Source organism: Micromesistius poutassou (genome assembly GCF_964030765.1).
Source record: "Micromesistius poutassou genome assembly, chromosome: 16".
Lineage (NCBI taxonomy): Eukaryota > Metazoa > Chordata > Actinopteri > Gadiformes > Gadidae > Micromesistius > Micromesistius poutassou.
Window position 1 is genome coordinate 3,973,938 of NC_140286.1, and position 6,336 is coordinate 3,980,273.

Here is a 6,336-nt window from a genome sequence, read left to right on the forward strand (position 1 = left end):
ATACAAAAAAAACGATATAGCCTATATATTAATATAGGGGTAAATAACTAACATGGTCATTATTTGATACCTTTTTCTACTGTATTTAAAATAGTAAGTATTGTTCTGTGTGAGTGCGTGTGTGTGGGGAGGGATCTCAATGCATTTTACAGGTGCCCTCTCGTTGACACGGCAACAGCGAGTGGGCACTTGGTTCACTCCTCCCCCTCACCCCCAACCCCCACACTCATAATAATAACTACGGACTCTGGAATTAGCCGCCCTATTCTCCTTCCCGACGCTATTACGGCACGCACACGCCATTACCGCACGCACACACTCGCCAAGAGGCAACCGACAGGTCAGGTGGTTTGGAGAGCCACGATGGAGAGTGTGAGAAAATAAAAGGATAGCAAGAGATTGAGAAATTAGATTGAAATGGATAAGGAGGGAGAGAGAGGGGGGAGAGAGAGAGAGAGAGAGAGAGAGAGAGAGAGAGAGAGTGGAAGTGGTGTGAAAAGAGACGAGGAATGAGTGAGGGAAGAGAGGTGAGAAAAAGTGTTGCGTATGTGTATTGCAATTCCATGGGTGGTGGGTATAAGTGAGCGCCATTGACTTAATCATTTGTATAAAATAAGGATATTTCAGCAGTTTCACTTAATGAGAAGATCTACTTTACCGCCATAAGGGCTTAGAGACCCGGCGTCATGGGCGTGTGCACGGTACGGCCAATGCTGGTCCGCAAGGAGCTAATAGTTGTGATATTTTATGGTGTGTAAGAGGTGGGGTGGGGGGGGGCACACACCCACTTAACCCCCTCTTCATACATCACAGTGTTAAACCATTCGGCCCCCCAGGAAACCAACTTTTTGTAAGAACTGGATAATATTTCTATCCTAAATATCTCCATACAGTGCCCGAGTGCTCTTGTGCAGGGCGTTGCACCGACCACCTCCACCCACCGCAGTCTAACTGAGCTGCGGGTGGAAGCTCTGAGGCCACGTGCAAACACATTGCCACGACGACGTTCTGTAGTCGTACGTCTTTTACGCGTTGTATAGTTGTGCGTCTGGCCCCTGAGTGTCAGTCTGTAACAGCTGCACTGTGTTCTTCTTCATCCGCTGTAGTACGTCACACGTCACGCGTTGTGTAGGATTGTGTACTTGTTCACGTGCCTCAGTGGGTAACAGTAGTGTGTCGTCGTAGTGATCATATGCTCAGTGTGTAACAGTTGTGTGCTTTAACAGATACATTCTGGGTTGTGTATCAGGGGCCTGAGCCCCGGGGCGTCCCTCTCTATCGGCCCCCTGGGGTCAAATGGGGGTTATGGCTGTTGGTACGGACCCCTACTCTGAGCAGGGGGAGGGGGGGGGGAGTTAAATCCCTGCTACCAATCTGCTCCTCAGCTAAATATATTGTCAAGGATAATGTGAAGGGGATGTTTTGTGTGTGATGGTTGTGTTGTGTGTGTATGTGTGTGGGGTTATGTGTGTTGTGATGCATGCATGTGTATTTGTGTGTGTCTGTGTGTGTGTGTGTGTGTATGTGTGTGTGTGTGTGTGTGTGTGTGTGTGTGTGTGTTGTGGTTTGTATTTCTTTTAGCGTATGCACGTGTCTTGGTGTGTATGTCTTTTTTTTGGTGTGTGTGTGTGTGTCTGTGTCAGTGTGTATGTGTGTGTATATGTTCAGCGGTTTGTGTGTTTGGGTTGGTGTATATGTTCAGTGGTGTGTGTGTGTTAGGGTGTGGGTACGTATAAGTAGAAGCTGGATCGTAATTAGGATTTGTGCTCAATCATGATTGGCTGAACGGGAGCCGGTGATTGCCTATAGCACAATGCGTATAAAGCCATTTACCACAAATCTCTCTGGCTAAAGAGGGCTGGCCACACACTGGAGTAGATACCAGGTTATTAATGCCGCCCAGGCCTGGGAATGTCTATATATATATTGGAGTCAGATCTCGTGGCGTGATTGTGAGGGACAGGGTGTGAGAACATGTGTTTTCTGGATCCACCAGGAGTTTATAAACCTAGGCGTCTTGGAGTGGAGGAATCCAATGTTCTCGACTTAAACAGCGACCCCTCACCCCTAAGGGGGTTTAAAAAGGGAGCTTTTGCACAATGGGTGAAAACTGATAGGGGTCTGTGTAGAAAGAGAGAGAGACAGAGAGAGCAAGGCCCTGTCCCAATTCTCCCCCTTCCCCTAGATTTGAGCCCTAACCCTAGATTTAGGGTAGGGTGTCCCAATACTTAAGGGAGCAAGGGGGAGTGCTGTTTATCCCTTAAAATCAACCCTTGAATGCTAGCCAGCTCGGTAGCTGACTTGCAGCTAAGGGCACTCAAAGCAAGTGTTCTTGTTCAGGGGAGAGAAATGGGACTGGGCCTAAGAGTGTGTGCATACAGTTGTATGTGTGAGTATGTATGCATGTGTGTGTGTGTGTGTGTGTGTGTGTGTGTGTGTGTGTGTACAGTGTATGTACAGTGTGTGTATGTGACCTGGTATCTGTCGGAGTGGTGGGCGTCTTCTGAGGACATGGGTGAGACCACCGGGGACTCGCCCTCACGCTTGATGTGGACCGACAACAGCAACGACTGGGGAGAGAGAGAGAGAGAGAGAGAGAGAGAGAGAGAGGGGGGAGGAAAGAAGAGAAAGGGAAAGGGGAGAGACAAGACAAATAAAATACACTTTAAACAACAATTATGCCACTGGAACAAAGTCATTAAAAGCTAGTAATGTGTGCTTTCCCCTATTTGTAGAGAAACAAATTAAAGAAATAAAGAAAAAGAAAGACAACATGCTAGAGACTATAGCGTTGCTGCTCCTAGCAAGGGTCCGATAGCATGGTAGCGATGGCATTGTGAGGGTCACAGAACACAGAGGTGACTGTCTCCGACTGTCTATAAAAGCCCTTCGCTGATGAGAGCTGTTTTTTACAAGGTGCTAAGAGGAGTCTAGGATGGAGGGATGAGGTGGAGGAGGAGGAGGAGGAGGTGGATAGAGGAGATGGAGGACGCTTACTCTGACATTATGGGATGCGTTCTTTGCCCATAATGCATTCAAATTCTAACAAAAGTTCTATTCCTTGTTTGCAAAAAATGAATGCAATGAATAAACAAATGTAGGTGTGTGCTTGGATATACACTTTCATGTATTGATGCTGTTTTTCAATATATATATATATGTATATATATGCCCCTGTGTTGCACTGTGCTATTTTCCTTTACGAGGGTGTGATGATATATTTGTGTTTCCAGTCGTCTCCTATTAATCAGCGTGTGGGGCTGGAGTACAGGGGCTGAGGGCAGACATCCCATAATCGAATCATAATGTGTGAGGAATGACCAACCCACGGGGCTGCCGTGGCAAATTACAAACCACAAGCAGCCTCTTCATGCCTGCGTGTGTGTGTGTGTGTGTGTGTGTGTGTGTGTGTGTGTGTGTGTGTATAAGTGAATTCAAAATGTTTTCATAAGTGCTTAAAGTCGAACCTTTGACCAGTCGCAGACCAGAGCATACCACTACATTAAACCGCAACATACTTTCTCCGTTGCCATTTAAGTCCTCTCCAAACTCCTCCAAACTTTACAGAAATGGCCTTTCAGGCAATCGTTTCATCGGCATGAACGGTGTTTTGCATGCTCCGTGTATAGAGAGTGCCGTCTTCGTACCGTGTGATCCTGAATATATATGAGGGTGTGTGTGTGTGTGTGTGTGTGTGTGTGTGTGTGTGTGTGTGTGTGTGTGTGTGTGTGTTGATATCCTGTCTTGGCCACCCCTCCCCTCCATCCAACCCCCACCCACAACCACCACCACCCCCTCTCTGTGGTGGATTACCAGCCATCAGACAAGACATCCAGGGTGAGATCGCAGGAGGCTGGCCCAGGCAGGTCTCTCGGCCCAGGGAAGAAGACGCGTTGGGGGAGGGGGGGGGTTAATCTCCAGCTCGTCCCAGGCGGACGGCGGTGGGGCCGGGCAGAGTGGAGAAATAGAAAATTCCATCCAAAGCCGGTGTGCTCCTGAAAAGATCCCTCTCTATTTGCGACACGCGCCCGCCGCGGAATACTAACGGAACGCACCGGCATGCACAGTCACGGCCGCACACTCGCTCCTTGTGCACACGCCCACACACACACACATGTGGGTGTGTGTGTGTGTGGGGGTAGGTGTGTGTGTGTGGGAGTGCAGGGGTTCTGGTTTTGTACAAAGTGGCGCTGTAGGGATGAGCCTTGCTCAAAGCGTGGATCAGGACCCTTCCTGGGCGAGCGCTTCCCAAATTATTCTTCATCCGCCACCAAACTATTCGGGACGCGAAAGGTCGCGGACGAGACGGTGGATCAGACCGAGCCGTGAGGTCGCCGTCATCAAGGAAAAGGTTTAATTAATATCCCCTCCACCCGATGACAGGAATCAGGACTATTGAATAACATGACATCTACTGGCTGGTGTGTAACGTAGCTGCCCATTTACAACCGTCTCTTTGTGATTACATATAAACATGTGAATGGAAACATAAAATGTGGTGCTATAATATGTGGTTCTATAATTGTATAAAACGGGAAGATGCATGAAGAGGCATATTTATAAAGTTACATAAGGATATCCAATGCTACATGATTATACCTAACGATATGTGCATAAGTATAATGCTATGTAAGGATGTACGGTGATGTGCGATTACATGTAATGATAGGTGATGATGTGTCAGAGGAGAGGATGGGAGATGAGCGTTGGTGGACCCCCTAATAGAATCAGAGCCAGCCCCTCTAAATGAATGGAGATATCAAAATGTCACTTTTTATCCGTCCGCGGTAATGAGGCCCCGCCAGACACACAGAAACCCGGGCTTATCGTCCTCACCTTGGGGGTCCCGGGAGTCGCAGAGCCGTCCTTAGAAGATGGGTTTTTACTGCAAAACAAAGAGAGAGAGAGAGAGAGAGAGAGAGACAGAGGGAGAGGGAGAGAGAGAGAGGTAAGGATGTGTCAGTATCGCACAACCCTTTATTTGCCATCTGTTATCTTCTGTCGTTCAGTGTCCCTTATATATTCCCATTTCTCATTTTCAAAGTCCGTCTCTCTATCTGCCTTCCTCTTCGTCTTCCTGAGAGCGTGGCAGGAGGATGAGGAAGGTACATAGACACACTGGAGATACAGTAGATCTGTCCACAGAGGAGCGGCGAAGGACTTTAACACGCTCTCAAGTTCTGTTGGGATGTTTGACCGCCTCAACCTTGATAGACTTTATCTGTGTGTGTGTGTGTGGGGGGGGGTTCTGTCTCACACACACACACACACACACACACACGCACACACACACACCAAACCGCCATCCATACAAATCCGTAGAGAGGGGGTGGATTCAAGATGGCCGTCGTAGATTGCACAGCGTGTGACATCAGCGTCTATGGCAATGGCTTCTCGCCGTATACTGACACCTGGGATTGTTTCCTATCTCTCCTCTGCCCCCCCCCCCCTCCCCCGCCTCCCCTTTCCCCCTCTTCTCTTCTTCTACATCTCCACGCTCTGACATGTTTGAGTATGCATGGATTATTTTTTTTGTTATCAGTGTGTGTGTGTGTGTGTGTGTGTGTGTGTGTGTGTGTGTGTGTGTGTGTGTGTGTGTGAATGTGTGTGTGTGTGTATGCTTGCGTTGTTCGATTGAACGCAGGCCTGTGTGTGTGTGTGTGTGTGTGTGAGCCACGGTGCACAGGCTATGTTTGAGCGTCAGGATGTGTTCGAGAATGTGCGTCAATCGCACATGTGTGAGTAAGTGTGTATGTGAGAGTCTACAGATGTGTGTGTGTGTGTGTCAGGATATCGGTTTCTGTGTGAGAGAGCTGAACGGCAGCCTTACCTCTGCCAACAAAGAGAATAAACATCGTCGACACACTCTAGCTGGCATGTAATGCCCCCTCCCAATCTCTCTCTCTCTCTCTCTCTCTCTCTCTCTGTCTCTCTCTCTCTCTGTCTTTCTGTCTCTCGCCCTCTCCTTTCTCACATTTATTCATGACCAGGGAACCTGAGAGACGCGTCAACCACAACAAGAGCCCTGCCTGCCTGTTGATGCTGTCAAACAAACGTAGGCGGGGATGGAGAGAGAGAGAGATGCAGAGACAGAGAGAGAGAGGGAGAGAGAGAGAGAGATGCAGAGACAGGGAGAGAAGGAGATGCAGAGAGAGGGGGAGAGAGAGAGAGAGGCAGAAACAGGGAAAGAGAGAAATTAAAATAGAGAGAGGGGTAGAGACAGAAACAGGAGGACAGCAATCGCATGCCTGCCAAGACAGGACAATATTGTCACAATGACATAGATGGGGAGAGAGAGACAGAAAGAGAGAGAGAGAGGGAGAGGGGTGAGTGAGT